This window comes from Triticum aestivum, chromosome 3A (assembly GCF_018294505.1).
Source record: "Triticum aestivum cultivar Chinese Spring chromosome 3A, IWGSC CS RefSeq v2.1, whole genome shotgun sequence".
NCBI classification, from domain to species: domain Eukaryota; kingdom Viridiplantae; phylum Streptophyta; class Magnoliopsida; order Poales; family Poaceae; genus Triticum; species Triticum aestivum.
The window spans coordinates 619,354,899-619,376,951 of NC_057800.1; positions in this window are offsets into that span (position 1 = coordinate 619,354,899).

Genomic DNA, 22,053 nt, shown 5'->3' on the forward strand with positions numbered 1-22,053 from the left:
TCACCACAATACGAAACTGAAACATGAGAATAAAGGAGAACACTTTATATAGCGCATTAATCTGTAGCATAGCTTTCTGGAATAAAATATTACAAGTACCTAAGCTTCAATCGAGTATCTATAAGTTGATGCGTCTCGGATTTGATGTTCTCCTTCACCAGAGTAAATTATGTCCATTAGTTATGTTCAACACACAGAATGGATTTAATGAATTGTGTCACGGTGACTCGATGTGGAATATTAGACATATTTTTGGCCCCGTAAAACTTATAACCTGATCAACATTTCAAAGAAGATGGGACTGTAACTTCGCTTGAAATGTGGCGGGGCCAACCTACATAGAATAGATAATATAATTTCTTTCATAACTAAAAGTTCAAGAGAAACACCTAGTACTATAGTAGGTATCACAATTAAGAGGTCGACAAGTCAGTTGTGCTAGTAAGGTTCACTGAGATTCGTGATGAAGTGTTGACAAACAAAAAATGAGAAGATGTTTAAAACAATAAACCAACTGCCCCTGATAAAAAAAATTCGATTTCTTCGCTAACAGCCTTATCTTTTAATATAGCATCAGCAGAGGCACTTGGTTCCACGTCATACCCATGAGCACACCATTGCAGCAAACATCCATCCAAAACCCATACCTTTTTCATGTCCATAAGCATGAAACATCATGTTATTGAAGAAGAAAACATCACACACACACACACACACACACACACACTTAAGTATCAGAACACATACAAATGAAACATATTTCAAATCACTGGTAAAAAAACTTAAGCGATGCACTCCAATTTCATAGGACTTCTGTCATAAAAATCTCATTATAAAAAGACATTTTCCTATTTTGGAGCGGAATAGACGTTGCTGCTGCAACCGTGCATATTTAACAGAGGAGCACGGATATTTGGCGAGCGTCATTCCCATCATGGCCATCCTTCTGTTTCCTTGTGCGACAAAGAGGAATACAGAATAGAGGCGGCACCGCCACTTAATGAAGCTATGTACCTAGAGTAGGGTCATAGGCCTGACCTAGACACCCTCCCCTAGGACATCACCCTAAAACCAGAAGCATTCAAGGGATAACATAATCCACTCGACCTCGAGCATTCCACTCGGAAGACTCGAAGTCACTCGACCGCGACAACTACCACTCGACGGACAAAAGATCTAAAGTCACTCTGCACGGCAACGGTCGAACATTTACTTCATAGACTTAATAGACATTTATGTCACTTTATTGCTAGCGTTACCAGTAACGCCCCCTCTTGATATACCTTAAAACCCTTGTAACATGGGCTGGCTAGGGTCTAACCGCACTCTATATAAGCCACCCCCTCCACTGGCACAAGGGTTCGCACCCCCTGTAAACACACATACATAATCTAGTCGACTGCCTCCGGGCACCGAGACGTAGGGCTGTTACTTCCTCCGCGAAGGGCCTGAACTAGTAAAACTCGTGTGTACAACTTCACCATAGCTAGGATCTTGCCTCCTCATACCTACCCCCCATTCTACTGTCAGTCTTAGATCCACAACAGTTGGCGCCCACCGTGGGGCAGGTGTCTTAGCGACTTTTTGGTGGAGTTGCGATTTGTTCCGATTCTCATCATCATGGTGTCCTCCAGCGGACTAGTTGAGGGTCGCGAGATCCGTCTCGGTGTGCTCGTTTTCATCGCCGACGACTACGCTTGGCTTCAGGAAGCTCCGCTCGACGTCGATGCGCTCCCCGTCCGCGGGGCGACGCACTTTCACGCGTGCGTCCGCGGTGTCCTTCTCCGGCAACCGTTGACCCAGTATCGGTCGGTTCCTATGGTGTCCTCATCCCCCCGCCACTCGCCGACACAAGCGTTCCGGTCGGTCACGGCTCCAGCGGTGGGTGAGGCACGCGGTGGCCCGCCAGTCGACCACCTCACACGTCGGGGCAATCAAGCCTGACGAAACTCTCTACGACCTATTCGACTGGCTCCATCGAGACCGCGTCCGAATGCTATAGCAGCGATCCCGCGACAGAAGTCTTGATGGTCAAAGGACCGCCCAGTCCCCCTGGTTTCCCCGCAACGACGGTGGCGATGGTGGCGGCGATCCGTCGCGCGTCCACGAGGAGTACCGTCTCGAGCCCCTTTCTTCGCAGCGGAGGGAAGAGCTTCGCCGCCGCAATATGGATGCACTTCACACTCCTGTCGTTGGAGAAACCCCGAGGCCCTGGCCTTGGAGGAAGCGCGCCTGGCCAACTTGGCTGAGCGCACTCGACTGGAGAACCTGCAGCATGCACTCGACGAGCGTGCTCGGCAACGGATCCCTGAATCCAGTCGACAACAGCTTTTTCCGCCTCAAACTCAGGTATACCGCACTCCGATCCAAAATCTCACAGCCGCACCCCGAATAGCAGAGTCAATCCAGCCTTCCCAGTCGGAGGCAGGCAGGGGTTTGATGCAGATCCGGGCCTTGCTTCGAGAGGCTGGAGAACAAAATACAGCAGTATCTCAATCGCGGAATAGGATTCATAGCAGGTCTGTGGTGGCGGACACAGTCCAGTCGGCTCACAGCCCAATATCGCCTCCGCAGCGTGAAGGACGTGGGCACCGGCAGGATTAGTACAGAAACCGCGAGCAGTATGATCGCCGACTCGACCATGATGACCGTCGTCGAGTGCCTACGCCTCCTCCGAGGAGTGGGTCATACGTGCCTCGGCGCCATGATGACATGCACCCTCACAACGGCGAGTGAAGAGTACCAGTCGACCCAAGGGAGCCAGGCTTCGATGCGAGATCTATTCTCGTTCAAGGTCTGGTCGACAGGAACAGAGCGCATAGAGAAGGTCATGACAAGATTATCTGACTGGCAGCAGAGTGCACGTCTCTGGTCTCGAGTGTTTCAGCAGAGCCATCAGGGCCGCAATGATTCTTCCCAACTTCAGGTTGGCGACTGGAGTCAGCAAGTTCACTGGTGAGTCTAAGCCTGACACTTGGCTTCAAGATTACCGAGTGGCTGTGCAAATTGGTGGTGGCAATGATGAAGTGGCAATGAAGCAGCTTCCTCTCATGTTGGAAGGCTCGGCCAGGGTGTGGCTGGACCAGTTGGCGCCTGGTAGCATATACAGTTGGGAGGAACTCGCCAGAGTGTTTGTTTGAACTTTTGAGGGTACTTGCAAGCGACCAGCAGGGTTGACAGAATTGAAGTGTTGTGTACAGAAACCGAATGAAACCTTGAGGGACTATATCCAGAGATGGATCACGTTACACCATACGGTGGAGAATGTGTGCTACCTCTTGAGCACTGCGTTGGTTTTCCCCGAAGAGGAAGGGATGATGCAGCAAAGTAGAGTAAGTATTTCCCTCAGTTTTTGAGAACCAAGGTATCATCAGTAGGAGGCTACGCGCGAGTCCCTCGTACCTGCACAAAACAAATAATCCTCGCAACCAACGCAAATAGGGGTTGTCAATCCCTATAAGGCCACTTACGAGAGTGAGATCTGATAGATATGATAAGATAATATTTTTGGTATTTTTATGATAAAAGATGCAAAGTAAAATAAAGGCAAAGTAAATAGCAAGGAAATAACTAAGTAGTAGGAGATCAATATGATAAAGATTGACCCGGGGCCATAGGTTTCACTAGTGGCTTCTCTCGAGAGCATAAGTATTCTACGGTGGGTGAACAAATTACTGTTGAGCAATTGACAGAATTGAGCATAGTTATGAGAATATCTAGGTATGATCATGTATATAGGCATCACGTCCGAGACAAGTAGACCGACTCCTGCCTGCATCTACTACTATTACTCCACTCATCGACCGCTATCCAGCATGCATCTAGAGTATTAAGTTAAAAACAGAGTAACGCCTTAAGCAAGATGACATGATGTAGAGGGATAGTTTCATGCAATATGATAAAAAACCCATCTTGTTATCCTCGATGGCAACAATACAATACGTGCCTTGCTGCCCCTTCTGTCACTGGGAAAGGACACCGCAAGATCGAACCCAAAGCTAAGCACTTCTCCCATGGCAAGAACAACCAATCTAGTAGGCCAAACCAAACTGATAATTCGAAGAGACTTGCAAAGATAACCAATCATACATAAAAGAATTCAGAGAAGATTCAAATATTATTCATAGATAGACTTGATCATAAACCCACAATTCATCGGTCTCAACAAACACACCGCAAAAAGAAGATTACATCGAATAGTTCTCCACAAGAGAGGGGGAGAACATTGTATTGAGATCCAAAAGAGAGAAGAAGCCATCTAGCTACTAACTATGGACCCGTAGGTCTGAAGTAAACTACTCACACTTCATCGGAGAGGCTATGGTGTTGATGTAGAAGCCCTCCGTGATCGATGCCCCCTCCGGCGGAGCTCCGGAACAGGCCCCAAGATGGGATCTTGTGGATACAGAAAGTTGCGGCGGTGGAATTAGGTTTTTGGCTCCGTATCTGATCGTTTGGGGGTACGTAGGTATATATAGGAGGAAGGAGTACGTCGGTGGAGCAACAGGGGGCCCACGAGGGTGGAGGGCGCGCCTGGGGGGGGGGCTAGGCGCGCTCCCCTACCTCGTGACCTCCTGTTTCTTTTCTAGACGTAGGGTCCAAGTCTCCTGTATCATAATCTTCCTAAAAATCACGTTCCCGAAGGTTTCATTCCGTTTGGACTCCGTTAGATATTCCTTTTCTCCGAAACACTGAAATAGGCAAAAAAACAGCAATTCTGGGCTGGGCCTCCGGTTAATAGGTTAGTCCCAAAAATAATATAAAAGTGGATAATAAAGCCCAATAATGTCCAAAACAGTAGATAATATAGCATGGAGCAATCAAAAATTATAGATACGTTGGAGACGTATCAAGCATCCCCAAGCTTAATTCCTGCTCGTCCTCGAGTAGGTAAATGATAAAAAAGAATTTTTTGATGCGGAGTGCTACTTGGCATAATTTTAATGTAATTCTTCTTAATTGTGGTATGAATATTCAGATCCGAAAGATTCAAGACAAAAGTTCATATTGACATAAAAATGATAATACTTCAAGCATACTAACTAAGCAATTATGTCTTCTCAAAATAACATGGCCAAAGAAAGTTCATCCCTACAAAATCATATAGTTTAGTCATGTTTCATTTTCGTCACACAAGAATGCTCTCATCATGCACAACCCCGATGACAAGCCAAGCAATTGTTTCATACTTTTGACATTGTCAAAACTTTTTCAATTTTCACGCAAACATGAGCGTGAGCCATGGACATAACACTATAGGTGGAATAGAGTGGTGGTTGTGGAGAAGACAAAAAGGGGAAGATAGTCTCACATAACTTGGCGTATCAACGGGCTATGCAGATGCCCATCAATAGATATCAAGGTGAGTGAGTAGGGATTGCCATGCAACGGATGCACTAGAGCTATAAGTATATGAAAGCTAAAAAAGAAACTAAGTGGGTGTGCATCCAACTTGCTTGCTCATGAAGACCTAGGGCATTTTGAGGAGCCCATCATTGGAATATACAAGCCAAGTTCTATAATGAAATATTCCCACTAGTATATGAAAGTGATAACATGAGAGAGTCTCTACTATGAATATCATGGTGCTACTTTGAAGCATAAGTGTGGTAAAATGATAGTAACATTGCCCTTCTCTCCTTTTCTCTCATTTTTTATTGGGCCTTTTATGGCCTCTTTCTTTTTTGCCGGAGTCTCATCCCGACTTGTGGGGGAATCATAGTCTCCATCATCCATTCCTCACTGAGACAATGCTCTAATAATGATGATCATCACACTTATATTTTTCTTACAACTCAACAATTACAACTCGATACTTAGAACAAAATATGACTCTATATGAATGCCTCCGGCGGTGTACCGGGATATGCAATGACTCATGAGTGACATGTATGAAAGAATTATGAACGGTGGCTTTGCCACAAATACGATGTCGACTACATGATCATGCTAAGCAATATGACAATGATGGAGTGTGTAATAATAAACAGAACGGTGGAAAAGTTGCATGGCAATATGTCTTGGAATTGCTATGGAAAGCCATAATAGGTAGGTATGGTGGCTGTTTTTGAGGAAGGTATATGGTGGGTGTATGATACCGGCGAAAGGTGCGCGGTATTAGAGAGGCTAGCAAAGGAAGGATGGAAGGGTGAGAGTGCGTATAATCCATGGACTCAACATTAGTCATAAAGAACTCACATACTTATTGCAAAAATCTACAAGTCATCAAAACCTCGGCACTACGTGCATGCTACTAGGGGATAGATTGGTAGGAAAAGACCATCGCTCGTCCCCGACCGCCACTCATAAGGAAGACAATCAAATAACACCTCATGTTTCAAATTTGCATAACGTTTACCATACGTGCATGCTACGGGACTGCAAACCTCAACACAAGTATTTCTCAATTTCACAACTACTCAACTAGCATGACTTGATATTATCACCTCCATATCTCAAAACAATCATCAAGCATCAAACTTTCTTAGTATTCAACACACTCATAAGAAAGTTTTATTATTAATCTTGCATACCAAGCATATTAGGATTTTAAGCAAATTACCATGCTATTAAGACTCTCAAAATAATCTAAGTGAAGCATGAGAGATCAATAGTTTCTATAAAACAAATCCACCACCGTGCTCTAAAAGATATAAGTGAAGCACTAGAGCAAAACTATAAAGCTCAAAAGATATAAGTGAAGCACATAGAGTATTCTATCAAATTCCAAATCATGTATGGCTCTCTCAAAAGGTGTGTACAGCAAGGATGATTGTGGTAGACTAACAAGCAAAGACTCAAATCATAAAAGACGCTCCAAGCAAAACACATATCATGTGGTGAATAAAAATATAGCTCCAAGTAAAGTTACCGATAGAAGTAGACGAAAGAGGGGATGCCTTCCGGGGCATCCCCAAGCTTTGGCTTTTAGGTGTCCTTAGATTATCTTGGGGGTGCCATGGGCATCCCCAAGCTTAGGCTCTTGCCACTCCTTGTTCCATAATCCATCAAATCTTTACCCAAAACTTGAAAACTTCACAACACAAAACTTAAAGTAGAAAATCTCGTGAGCTCCGTTAGCGAAAGAAAACAAAAGACCACTTCAAGGTACTGTAATGAACTCATTCTTTATTTATATTGGTGTTAAACCTACTGTATTCCAACTTCTCTATGGATTATAAACTATTTTACTAGCCATAGATTCATCAAAATAAGCAAACAACACACGAAAAACAGAATCTGTCAAAAACAGAACAGTCTGTAGTAATCTGTAGCTAGCGCAAGATCTGGAACCCCAAAAATTCTAAAATAAATTGCTGGACGTGAGGAATTTATCTATTAATCATCTTCAAAAATAATTAACTAAATATCACTTTCCAAATAAAAATGACAGCAGTTCTCGTGAGCGCTAAAGTTTCTGTTTTTTACAGCAAGTTCAACAAGACTTTCCCCAAGTCTTCCCAACGGTTCTACTTGGCACAAACACTAATTAAACACAAAAAACACAACCAAAACAGAGGCTAAATAATTATTTATTACTAAACAGGAGCAAAAAGCAAGGAATAAAAATAAAATTGGGTTGCCTCCCAACAAGCGCTATCGTTTAACGCCCCTAGCTAGGCATAACAAGCAAGAATAGATCTAGGTATTGCCATCTTTGGTAGGCAATCCATAAGTGGCTCTCATGATAGATTCATATGGTAATTTAATTTTATTTCTAGGGAAGTGTTCCATGCCTTTCTTAATGGAAATTGGAATCTAATATTCCTTCCTTCATATCAATAATTGCACCAATCGTTCTAAGGAAAGGTCTACCAAGAATAATAGGGCATGAAGGATTGCAATCTATGTCAAGAACGATAAAATCTACGGGCACATAATTCCTATTTGCAACAATAAGAACATCATTAATTCTTCCCATAGGTTTCTTAATAGTGGAATCCGCAAGATGCAAGTTTAGAGAGCAATCATCAAAATCACGGAAACCTAGCAAATCACACAAAGTCTTTGGAATAGTGGAAACACTAGCACCCAAATCACACAAAGCATAGAATTCATGATCTTTAATTTTAATTTTAATAGTAGGTTCCCACTCATCATAAAGTTTTCTAGGGATAGAAACTTTCAACTCAAGTTTTTCTTCATAAGATTGCATCAAAGCTTCAATGATATGTTTGGTAAAGGCTTTATTTTGACTATAAGCATGAGGAGAATTTAGCACGGATTGCAACATGGAAATAGAATATATCAAAGAGAAATTATCATAATTAAAGTCCTTGAAATCCAAAATAGTGGGTTCATTGGCATTTAAAGTTTTGACCTCTTCAATCCCACTTTTAAATTTTTTAGCATCAAGATCTAAAGACTCCGAATTTTTGGAACGCCTTCTAGGTAAAGGTGGATCATATTCAGTCCCATCATTATCAAGATTCATATTTCAAAACAAAGATTTAATAGGGTACACATCAATAACTTTTAGATCTTCATCTTTATTATCATGGAAACTAGAAGAACACGCATCCTAGCGGTTCTTTCTTTGCACTCATAAATGGAAATTCTCATGGCTTTGAGAGACTCATTGATATCATGCTTAGGTGGAATAGATCTAAGCTTTAAAGAATCAACATCAAGAGAAATTCTATCAACGTTCCTAGCCAAATCATCAATCTTAAGCAATTTTTCTTCAATCATAGCATTAAAATTCTTTTGCGAAGAAATAAATTCTTTAATATTAGATTCAAAATCAGAGGGCATCTTATTATAATTTCCATAAGAATTGTTGTAGGAATTACCATAATTATTAGAGGGATTACTAGGATAAGGCCTAGGATTGAAATTTCCTCTATACGCGTTGTTACCAAAATTGTTCCTACCAACAAAATTCACATCCATAGATTCATTATTATTCTCAATCAAAGTAGACAAGGGCATATCATTAGGATCAGAAGAAACACTCTTATTAGCAAATAATTTCATAAGTTCATCCATCTTTCCACTCAAAACATTAATTTCTTCTATCGCATGCACCTTTTTATTAGTAGATCTTTCAGTATGCCATTGAGAATAATTAACCATAATATTATCTAGGAGTTTAGTAGCATCTCCTAAAGTGATTTCCATAAAAGTGCCTCCCGCGGCCGAATCTAAAAGATTTCTAGAAGCAAAATTCAATCCGGCATAAAATTTTGTATAATCATCCACAAATTCAAACCATGAGTAGGGCAATTACGTATCATTAATTTCATTCTCTCCCAAGCTTGTGCAACATGTTCATGATCAAGTTGCTTAAAATTCATAATATCGTTTCTAAGAGAGATGATCTTAGCGGGAGGAAAATACTTAGAGATAAAAGCATCTTTGCACTTGTTCCATGAATCAATACTATTTTTAGGCAAAGATGAAAACCAAGCTTTAGCACGATCTCTAAGCGAAAAAGGAAATAGCTTCAATTTAACAATATCATTATCGACATCTTTCTTCTTTTGCATGTCCACAAATCGACGAAGCTATTAAGATGGGTAGCGGCATCTTCACTAGGAAGGCCGGAAAATGGATCTTTCATGACAAGATTCAGCAAAGCAGCATTAATTTCACAAGATTCAGCATCGGTAAGAGGATCAATCAGAGTGCTAAGGAAATCATTATTGTTGGTATTGGTGAAGTCACACAATTTAGTATTATCTTGAGCCATCGCGACAAACAAGCAATCCAACACACGATCAAACAAAAAGCAAACAGGCAAAAAGAGGCAAATAGAGAAAGAGAGGGAGGATAGAGAGAGAGGGCGAATAAAACGGCAAGGGCAAAGTGGGGGAGAGGAAAACGAGAGGCAAATGGCAATAATGTAATGCGGGAGATAGGGATTGTGATGGGTACTTGGTATGTTGACTTTTGCGCAGACTCCCCGGCAACGGCGCCAGAAATTCTTCTTGCTACCTCTTGAGCACTGCGTTGGATTTCCCCGAAGAGGAGAGGATGATGCAGCAAAGTAGCGTAAGTATTTCCCTCAGTTTTTGAGAACCAAGGTATCAATCCAGTAGGAGGCTACGCGCGAGTCCCTCGTACCTACACAAAAACAATAGCTCAACGCAACCAACGCGCTTAGGGGTTGTCAATCCCTTCACGGTCACTTACGAAGTGAGATCTGATAGAGATGATAAATAATATTTTTGGTATTTTTGGTATAGAGATGCAAAGTAAAAGTAAAAGCAAAGTAAAAGCAAAGCAATAATAAAGTGATGGAGATTGATATGATGAGAAAGAGACCCGGGGGCCATAGGTTTCACTAGTGGCTTCTCTCAAGAGCATAAGTATTCTATGGTGGGTGAACAAATTACTGTTGAGCAATTGACAGAATTGAGCATAGTTATGAGAATATCTAGGTATGATCATGTATATAGGCATCACGTCCGAGACAAGTAGACCGACTCCTGCCTGCATCTACTACTATTACTCCACTCATCGACCGCTATCCAGCATGCATCTAGAGTATTAAGTTAAAAACAGAGTAACGCCTTAAGCAAGATGACATGATGTAGAGGGATAGTTTCATGCAATATGATAAAAACCCCATCTTGTTATCCTCGATGGCAACAATACAATACGTGCCTTGCTGCCCCTTCTGTCACTGGGAAAGGACACCGCAAGATCGAACCCAAAGCTAAGCACTTCTCCCATGGCAAGAACAACCAATCTAGTAGGCCAAACCAAACTGATAATTCGAAGAGACTTGCAAAGATAACCAATCATACATAAAAGAATTCAGAGAAGATTCAAATATTATTCATAGATAGACTTGATCATAAACCCACAATTCATCGGTCTCAACAAACACACCGCAAAAAGAAGATTACATCGAATAGATCTCCACAAGAGAGGGGGAGAACATTGTATTGAGATCCAAAAAGAGAGAAGAAGCCATCTAGCTACTAACTATGGACCCGTAGGTCTGAAGTAAACTACTCACACTTCATCGGAGGGGCTTGGATGATGATGTAGAAGCCCTCCGTGATCGATGCCCCTCCGGCGGAGCTCCGGAACAGGCCCCAAGATGGGATCTCGTGGATACAGAAAGTTGTGGCGGTGGAATTAGGTTTTTGGCTCCGTCCCCAATCGTTTGGGGGTACGCAGGTATATATAGGAGGAAGAAGTACGTCAGTGGAGCTTCGAGGGGCCCACGAGGCAGGCGGCGCGCCCTAGGGGGGCGCCCTCCACCCTCATGACCGCCTCGTGGCTTTCTTGACGGAGGGTCCAAGTCTCCTGGATCTTATCCGATGAGAAAATCACGTTTCCAAAGGTTTCATTCCGTTTGGACTCTGTTTGACATTCTGTTTCTCCGAAACACTGAAATAGGCAAAAAAACAGCAATTCTGGGCTGGGCCTCCGGTTAATAGGTTAGTCCCAAAAATAATATAAAAGTGGAAAATAAAGCCCAATATAGTCCAAAACAGTAGATAATATAGCATGGAGCAATCAAAAATTATAGATACGTTGGAGACGTATCAGCGACTTGAGTCAGCAAGTTTATGGGTGAGTCTAAGCCTGACACTTGGCTTGAGGACTACCGAGTAGCTGTACAGATTGGTGGTGGCAATGATGAAGTTGCCATGAAGCACCTTCCTCTAATGTTGGAAGGCTCGGCCGGAGCATGGCTAAACCAGTTAGCACCTGGCAGTATATTCAGTTGGGAAGAACTCGCCTAAGTGTTTGTTAGGACTTTTGAAGGCACTTGCAAGCGACCAGCGGGGTTGACAGAATTACAGCATTGTGTGCAAAAATCAAATGAAACCCTGAGAGACTATATCCAGAGATGGATCACGTTACATCATAAAGTGGAGAATGTGTCAGATCACCAAGCAGTTTGTGCCTTCAAAGAAGGCGTTAAGTATCAGGAGTTGAATCTGAAATTCGGTCGGACAGGAGATATGTCCCTGACTCAGATGATGGAGATTGCCACCAAATATGCTAAGGCGAAGAAGAAGACTGACTCCGGAGCGGCAAGCACAAAACAGTCGCCCAGGACACCGATGGAGGTACTTCCAATCGGAAACAGAAGCGTAAGGCCGAGCCAGCTGCTCCTGGTGAGGCTTTAGTTGTGGCTCAAGGAAAGTTCAAGGGGAAGCTGAGAGGGCCCTGGAACCCCAAGAAAGTGAAAGGTCAATACGGAAATGATGTGTTGGATTTACCATGCCACATTCACACCAAGAAAGATGAAGAGGGTAATCTGATTTATCCTAAGCACACCATTCAGCAGTGTCGACTCCTGATCCAGCAGTTCCAAGAGAAACGGCCCAAGGAGAAGGAAAAAGAGTCGGACAAGGGTGAGGATAAGGAAGAGGATGATGATGGTTTTCCCAACGTCAACTCCACTCTGATGATTTTTGCTGATGTTGAGAGCAAAAGTCAATTGAAAGTTATCAACAGAGAAGTGAACATGGTTGCTCCAGCAACACCAAGTTATTTGAAGTGGTCTCAGACTGCCATCACGTTCGACCAATCTAACCATCCAGCATGTATAGCCACCCTTGGGAGGCAAGCGTTGGTGGTCGACCCAGTTGTTGAAGGCACTCGACTGACTAAAGTGCTGATGGATGGTGGTAGCGGCCTGAATATCCTTATGCTGAAACCTCGAAGGGAATGGGGATTCCGATGTCCAAGCTCAACGAAAGTAATATGAGTTTCCATGGCATTATACCTTGCAAGAAGGCTGAATCACTCGGCCAGATCACCCTTGTGTGGTTTTCAGTGATTCCAAGAATTACCGCAAGGAAAAGTTGACATTTGAAGTAGTGGATTTCCAGAGTGCTTATCATGCTATTCTGGGTAGGCCTACCTATGCACATTTCATGGCTCGACCATGTTACGTATACCTCAAATTGAAAATGCCTGGTCCCAGAGGAGTGATCACTACCACTGGCAATCGGCAGAAGGCAGAAGAGTGCTTCCAGAAGGGCTCAAAAATCGTCGATGCACAAATGGCAACAGTCGAAATGCAAGAATACCAGAAAATGCAGATCCGAATGATTTGTTGCGCTCCAAGAAGCCTGCCACAGATTCTGCATTTCAGTCGTCCGGTGAAACCAAGCCGATTCATATTCACCCGACCGATCCTAATGCTGCTCCTACTCATATCTCAACCTCACTCGACAGCAAATAGGAAGAAACGCTCATCCAGTTCCTCCGTGAGAACTGGGACATCTTTGCATGGAAACCTTATGACATGCCAGGTGTACCCAGGGGACTAACTGAGCATCGTTTGCGAGTTGACCCGAAAGTAAAACCAGTCAAGGAACATCTTCGACGGTCCGCCGTACAGAAGATAAAAGCAATTGGTGAGGAAGTGGCTCGGCTCCTGGCAGCTGAGTTCATCCGAGAGATTTACCACTCCGAGTGGCTCACTAATGTTGTTATAGTCCCCAAGAAGGACGACTCACTTCGCATGTGCATTGACTTCAAGCATATCAATCGGGCCTGCCCAAAAGATCATTTTCCTCTCCCCCACATCGACCAGATTGTCGAATCAACTACGGGGTGTGAGCGTTTGTCTTTTCTAGACGCCTATTCCGGGTACCATCAGATCCGACTGTATGGATCCAATGAGATAAAAACAGCTTTCATCACACCATTAGGGTGTTTTTGTTATGTCACCATGTCGTTCGGTCTCAAGAACGCTGGAGCTACATTCATGAGGATGATTCAGAAGTGTCTGCTCACTCAAATCAGTCGGAATGTGGAAGCATACATGGATGACATTGTGGTCAAGTCACGTAAAGGTTCCGACCTGCTGGCTGACCTTGCTGAAACCTTTGCCAACCTGAGAAGATATGATATCAAGCTTAACCCATCAAAGTGCACATCTGGAGTTCCTGGCGGAAAGTTACTCGGCTTCCTCATTTCCGAACAAGGGATCGACGCGAACCCAGAGAAAGTTGGTGCCATACTCCGGATGAAGCGTCATGTGCGTGTGCATGATGTCTAGAAGCTTACTGGTTGTTTGGCCACCTTGAGTTGATTCATTTCTCGCCTCTGTGAAAAGGCATTGCCTCTTTACCGACTGATGAAGAAATCTGACAAGTTCGAGTGGACTCCTGAAGCTGATGCGGTGTTTGCAGAACTCAAAGCCCTACTTTCCACCCAGCCGGTGCTCACTGCCCCAATCAGCAAAGAGCCTTTACTGCTTGATATTGCAGCCACTGGACAAGTTGTCAGTACAGTACTCACGGTCAAGCGGGAAGAAGAAGGAAAAGCCTATAAAGTTCAGCGCCCAGTATACTATGTTTCTGAAGTTTTAAATCCATCCAAGCAAAGATATCCACACTATCAGAAGCTTGTTTATGGGATTCACATGACCACAAAGAAGGTTGAACATTATTTCTCTGATCACTCCATTACAGTCGTCAGCGACGCACCATTGTCGGAAATTCTGAACAACAGAGATGCAACTGGTCGAGTGGCAAAGTGGGCAATTGAACTCCTTCCCTTGGATATCAAGTTTGAGGCAAAGAAAGCTATCAAGTCCCAGGCAATAGCAGATTTCCTCGCCGAGTGGATCGAACAACAACTGCCGACTCAGATTCACTTGGACCATTGGACCATGTTCTTTGATGGATCTAAGATGCTGAATGGTTCTGGTGTTGGGGTAGTATTATTATCCCCCCGAGGCGACAAGCTCCGCTATGTTCTCCAGATTCATTTTGATTTCTCCAACAATGAAGCTGAATATGAGGCACTTTTGTACAGGTTGCGTATGGCCGTTTCACTCGGCGTCCGTCGCCTCATGGTCTACAGCGACTCAGATTTGGTGGTTAATCAAGTAATGAAGGAGTGGGACCTCAGAAGCCCGGCTATGACTGGTTATTGTAATGCAGTGAGAAATTTAGAGAAGAAGTTTGAAGGTTTAGAGCTCCATCACATACCCTGACTGAAAAATCAAGCAGCAGATGATTTGGCGAAGATAGCTTCCAAGAGGGAAGCCATTCCCAGTAATGTGTTTTTGGAACATATTCATTCACCTTCAGTCCAGGAAGATCCTTTCACTGAAGAGCCCCCACAACCAAAGACCGCCACTGATCCGACTGAAGTCGAAGTCCCGGCCGTGGTCGACTTGATCATGGAGGTTTTGGTTATCACTCCCGACTGGACAGTACCGTGCATCACGCACATTCTTAGAAAGGAACTCCTAGAAGACGAAGAAGAGGCCCGACAGATCATCCGCCGATCTAAAGCTTTTACTATGATAGGAGGGCAGCTGTTCAGAGAAAATGTAACTGGAGTCAGCCAGAAATGAATAACACCAGAAGAAGGTCGAGTGATCCTTAACGACATCCACTCGGGGACCTGTGGTCACCATGCGTCCTCTTGGACCATTGTGGCCAAAGCATACCGAGCGGGATTTTCTTGGCCACGGGCAAATGAGATGGCACAAGAAATAGTTGACAGATGTGAAGGCTACCAGTTTTATTCCAACATGTCTCACAAGCCTGTGTCAGCCCTGAAGACCATTCCACTCGTCTGGCCCTTCGTTGTTTGGAGTTTGGACATGGTTGGACCCCTGAGAACGGGTAGGAGCGGCTTCACTCATGTACTCGTGGCAGTCGACAAGTTCACCAAATGGATTGAAGCCAAACCTATCAAAAGTCTTGAAGCCAGTACTGCGGTCAGTTTCATCAGAGAGTTAACATTCAGATATCGTGTTCCACACAGCATCATCACTGACAATGGGTCAAACTTCGACTCCGATGAGTTCAGAGCCTTCTGCGCTTCCCAAGGCACTCGAGTCGACTATGCTTCAGTCGCCCATCCCCAGTCGAATGGACAAGGTGAAAGAGCAAACGGATTGATTCTCAAAGGACTGAAACCCCAACTTATGTGTGATCTCAAGCATGCGGCAGGCGCCTGGGTCGATGAACTTCCACGAGTGCTTTGGGGTTTGAGGACAACTCCTAATCGGTCGACTGGCCGAACTCCATTCTTCTTGGTCTATGAAGCTGAAGCTGTACTTTCGAGTGAGTTGCTTCACAATGCACCTAGAGTCGAGCTTTTCTCAGAAGATGAAGCAGAACAGGCTCGGCAAGACGCGGTTGATCTCCTAGAAGAGCAAAGAGAGATGGCCCTGATCCGGTCGACCATTTATCAGCAAGACTTGCGTCGATTCCACGCCAGAAACGTGAGGGGTCAAGCATTTCAAGAGGGAGACTTGGTTCTCCGAGTGGATCAGCAGAAACCACGCAAGCTTGCCCCTACTTGGGAAGGCCCCTTCATTATCACCAGAGAGCTCCACAATGGAGCATACCACTTATACAATGTCGAGCATAAGAAAGACGAGCCACGTGCTTGGAATGCGGAGGTGCTCCGCCTCTTTTACACTTAAGCATTCAGACTGTTGAGATGTAATAAGAAATACCCTTTAGTTTGATTATCAAAGACATAGTTTTACAGTCTCTTAAATGATTGTTGTTCCTTTTTTATATGTTCTAAATCCCCTAGTGGGTGCCTTAGATACGAATCCGTTTCGCCTAAGTTTAAAAAAATTCCTACCGAGTGTTGAGCAAGCCTCTCACTCGGAGGCTTAGCTGCGAATCCGTTTCGCCTAAGTTTGAAAAATCCCACCGAGTGATGAGCAAGCCTCTCACTCGGGGGCTTAGCTGCAGTCCAGTACTCGCCTAAGTTTAAAAAATCCTACTGAGTGGTGAGCAAGCCTCTCACTCGGGGGCTTAGCTGCAGTATGGTACTCGCCTAAGTTTGAAAAGTCCTACCGAGTGATGAGCAAGACTCTCACTCGGGGGCTTAGCTGCAGTCCAGTACTCGCCTAAGTTTGAAAAATCCTACCAAGTGATGAGCAAGCCTCTCACTCGGAGGCTTAGCTGCAGTCTAGTACTCGCCTAAGTTTGAAAAATCCTACCGAGTGATGAGCAAGCCTCTCACTCGAGGGCTTAGCTGCAGTCTAGTACTCGCCTAAGTTTGAAAAATCCTACCGAGTGATGAGCAAGCCTCTCACTCGAGGGCTTAGCTGCAGTCCAGTACTCGCCTAAGTTTGAAAAATCCTACCGAGTGGTGAGCAATCCTCTCACTCGGGGGCTTAGCTGCAGTCCAGTACTCGCCTAAGTTTACAAAATCCTACCGAGTGGCGCGCAATCCTCTCACTCGGGGGCTTAGCTGCAGTCCAGTACTCGCCTAAGTTTAGAAAATCATGTCGAGTGGTGAGCAACCCTCTCACTCGGAGGCTTAGCTGCAGTCCAGTACTTGCCTAAGTTTAGAAAATCCTACCGAGTGGTGAGCAACTCTCTCACTCGGAGGCTTAGCTGTTGTCCAGTACTCGCCTAAGTTTAGAAAATCCTGCCGAGTGGTGAGCAACCCTCTCACTCGGAGGCTTGGCTGCAGTCCAGTACTCGCCTAAGTTTAGAAAATCCTACCGAGTGGTGAGCAACCCTCTCACTCGGAGGCTTAGCTGCAGTCCGGTACTCGCCTAAGTTTGAAACACATCCTCATCCGCAAGGACGATGAGGTGCAGGTCGACTACAACCTTCTCTTTAGAGCTACGCCACAAATACAACGTGCGTTGCATCCTCATCCGCAAGGAAGAATAGGTGCAGGTCGACTGCAACCTTCTTTTCAGAGCTACACCACAAATACAACGTGCGCTCCATCCTCATCCGCAAGGACGATGAGGTGCAGATCGACTGCAACCTTCTTTTCGAAGCGGCGCCACAAATACAACATGTGCTCCATCCTAACCTGCAAGGACGACGAGGTGCAGGCCAACTGGGACATCCTCCTCGGAACTGCATCTCAAGTACAAAGACTACTCCGGGTGAAGAACAAGTTCCACTCGAAGGCAAACACAAGCACATTCGGAAGATAAACCAAGTTCAGATAAATCCTAAAGTTCCAGAACATGGATAAAAGTACTCGGGCATCAGGCCCGAAGGAGTTTAACGGTTACAAAACCACTCGGCATTCCGAGGAAAATTTAAGGCGAGTTATAAAGTTTGTTCATTCCGCAGGAGGAGGGCTTGCAGGCTCAATGAACTCATCCAGATCAATTCCGTTAGCAATCCGAGTAGCAGCAGCAATGAAGGATTGGAAGTCATGCCTTTTTGTGTTGGCAACCTTGATCGCTGCCAGCTTTTCTTCTTGAGCTTCTTTGCAGTGGACTCGAACCAGCGACAGAGCCACGTCAGCACGGCATCGGTCAGAAAACTTCTTCCATTCTTGCACTCGACCAGGAACCTCATTGACGCGAGTCATCAGAGACTCGAGGTCATTTTGAAGCGTTGCCCTTGGCCAAAGTGTCGTATCGATGCGCGACACCGCCACCTTCAGGCGAGTAATATAGCTTGTAATGCTGGAAACACGGGATTCCAATCGGAGCATGTTCATGGCAGCCTCATCACCGATAGGAGAAAGGATGGGGTCCAAGCCCGTTTCAATCTGTCTAGTTTCTTCTTCAAAGTTTTGGCAAAATTCTGCAGATTCAAAGAATTAATGAGTTGACCGGCTCACGGTGACTTGCAAACAGTAAATTAGTCGGATAAAGAAAAGTACCTTCGAGCATAAGGAAGAGCTTCTTGGCAAGTGCTTTCAGATAAGCTTCCAAGTCGTTTCTCCTACGAGACATGCTTTCCAGCTGCTCGTTCAGAGTCACTTTATCTTTCTTCAGACGAGTCGCCTCTCGGTTGGAATCGGTAAGAGACGTCTTCTGCTTGGTGATTTCCTCCTCTAGCGCACTAACCGAAGCCATCTTTTTGTAAACAAGTGCAGTCTTCTCGTGAGCCTCCTTTTGCTCAGCTGTAAGATCGAGGTCCTTCTTCGCTAGAGCCTGCCTCATTTTCTCTGCAAGATATACACTCGGGTCAGACAGAAGAATGAAGAGATAACTTGAGGGATGATTAAGATAAACAGTCGATAGGTCGTTACCTTCCATACCAGCCACTTCATCTTTAGCCTTTTTCAAGTTCTGTTGGGCCAGCTCCAAGTCAAGGTTGAGTTGTCTCTGCTTTTCCTCGAATTCAGCGAACTTGGAGATAAGCGCACATGATTTCTACAAGTATTAAAAGATGTGTCAATGGACAAGATCAAAGATCATTTGCTTCCGAGTGAATAAAACTTTAAGACTACTATAGAATCAAACATTCTATAGTAGTCTCGGGGACTACACCCAGTGGGTGCACTTGTCATGCCCCCACTGGTTCAGATTCCACTCGACATGGTCCGCCCATACCGAGTGGAAGAAGAAAAAAAAGAGAAGAAGAGAGAAAGAAGTACTCAGACCCCAACCGACTGCCAGCAGTCGACTGCAGTCTCGGGGACTACATCCAGTGGGTGCACTTAGCGTGCCCCCACTGGTTCAGATTCCACTCGACATGGTCCGCCCAGACCGAGTGGAAGAATGAAACAACAAAGATGTCAAACACCCACTGGGTGCGCAGATGTGAAGTGCAGAATAACAAGAAATTGCACAGAGAAAGGTTTTTAGGTAGCATATCCTAACAGAACAAACAACAAGATAAGAGTTCAGTCGGAAGCCAACTTACCTGGACATTGGCTCGAAGGGCCGCGCTGGCGTCGTAAGAAGCCTGACTATTTTCATGCACCACCTTCAGTCGCTCCATCATTATGCCAGCTTGGTGAATGGCTTCTACAGCGGCGTCCGCCTGGCTTTCTAGAACGTGATGAGTGGTGAAGAATGGGATTGATGGTGCAGATGCAGCAGCTTGAAATTCCGAGGCATGAAGCTGGACGGGTGAAGCAAACACTGGTACAGTCGATGATGTGGAGCGTTCACTCGATACTGGATCAACGAAAGTAACAGAAGCCCGAGTCACATCTTCAAGTTGTTGAATCGCTGGCTCTGCCGCCAGCATCGATTGGGATGTCTTGCCAGCAGATGCCTTCTTGTTCGTTCTGGGCCTCAGCGGCACGTCCTCGTCGTCGTCTGGAAGTTCAATGACATTGGGAGGAGCTGCAAAAAGAACCAATCGCCAGAATTTAATCGACCGACAAAACAGCCGAGTAACTAGGGACAAGATTACGAGAGTTGTACCAGGGTTGAAGTGACTGCATATTCCATTTCTTCATCTTCATACTTATGGGTGGAAGTCCCGGAGGTAGCAGCACTTCAAATTTCAAGATTCAGTCGGTCATGTCTATCACAGTGGGTCGACCAAAACTCGATTCGTACTAAACCAAGAAATCAGGTCCGACTATTACCCGGAAACAGTAGGAATGGCCACTTTGATCTTGGGCAAGGCCTTCTACGGTTTTGACAACACAGCTTTTGGTTGTTTCGGTGCCTTCTCAGTCGACGCTGGAGACGGCGCAGCTTTCGGTTGCTTCGGTGCCTTCTCAGTTGGCACTGGAGAAGACGTCCGAGGGTGCTTTGACGACTGCCCAGTCGGCGCGGTCGCTTTGTCATGGATGCTTGCCGGGTCGTGAGTGTGCTTGGATCCCCTTTCCCTACAGGGAGGTGAGTCGACCTCCTCTTCATCACTCGGGTCGTCACTCTCCTCGTCCTCCTCTTCATCAGAGTGCCACTCGCCGCTCTTGCCTCCGCTCGCCTCCCCCTCCGGATCCTGCTCCTGCTCCCCGTTGGGCATCGAGTACATATCAACAAGGGCCTAAAAGAGAACAAGCGGAGCAAAAATCAGTCGGTTGACAACAAGCAGTTACATGATAAATCAAGAGAACACTCGGCAATTTAGAGTTGGACCTTGTCTGGTTGGCGCGAGTTGTCGAGTGGAGGGACTATCCTAGACCCTCTGGGGTTATCTTTGTTGCCAGCGATACCCCTCAGCCACTTCTCCACCGTATTCTCGCCAAACTCTTCTGGGTGGATCCGAGTGGAATCCTTAATGCCCGAATACATCCACATCAGATGGTCACGAGCTTGAAGCGGCTGAATGCGTCACTTAAGGAAGACCTCCAACAGATCCATGCCAGTCATGCCATCACGGACGAGTTGGACCACCCGCTTGACCAACACCTTCACCTCCGCTTTCTCCTCCGGGGTCACTTTCAAGGCGGAGGGCTTCTTGACTCGAGCCATGGAAAAGGGGGGAAGTCCAGTCGACTGACCTGGAGTCGGCTGGTCTTTGCAGTAGAACCAGGTCGACTGCCATCCTCGGACTGACTCAGGAAGGATCATGGCTGGGAAAGTGCTTTTACCTCTCATTTGAATCCCAAGACCCCCACACATCTGGATCACATGCGTCCTCTCATCACTCGGGTTGGCCATCTTGACCGACTGAGAACGACACGTGAAAATGTGCTTGAAGAGGCCCCAGTGTGGTCTACAACCCAAAAAATTCTCGCACATGGACACGAAGGCAGCGAGGTACACGATGGTGTTGGGGGAAAAGTGGTGGAATTGTGCTCCAAAGAAGTTCAAGAAGCCTCGAAAAAAGGATGGGGAGGCAAAGAAAACCCGCGGTCAACATGGGTGGCGAGGAGAATGCACTCACCCTCCTGTGGATGCGGTTCGGTCTCGCCCTCCGGGAGCCTTGCCGATTTGTGGGGGGTCAGTCCCCCCTCAACCAGATCGTCGATGTCGTCCTGGCGAATCATCGACCGAATCCAATCGCCCTGGATCCAGCCGCGTGGCAGGCCAGACCTCAACGAAGATCCGCCCCGGCTGGACTTCTTCCCCTTCGCCTTCGTCGTCGCCTTCTTCGCGCGCTCCAAGGCCACCGTCTTCTCCTTCCCCATTGCAATGGGCAGAGCTCGAACAGAGGGGCGGCGCCGGGAGAAGAGGTGGATGTGGCAGAGAAAACGGGGGAGAAAGAGGAGGAATGGGAATGCGCTGTGCAAAAAAAACCGATCCGGCACCTTAGATGAGGCCGTTTCCGAGTGGCTGACAAGTGGGTCCAGGCGATCGTATCGAATCCCGCAACAGTCGCGTGCGATACATGGCGAAAAAGGTGGCACAGTGATCGAGGCGGCCCTGCCTTATCCAACCCGATTACTGCGGCCTCCTCCATCCCGCATGCTTCCCAAAATTCGAATCCCACAAGATCTGCAAACAGCAGAGCAACCTGTCAGACGAAAGATTTTTCCCAT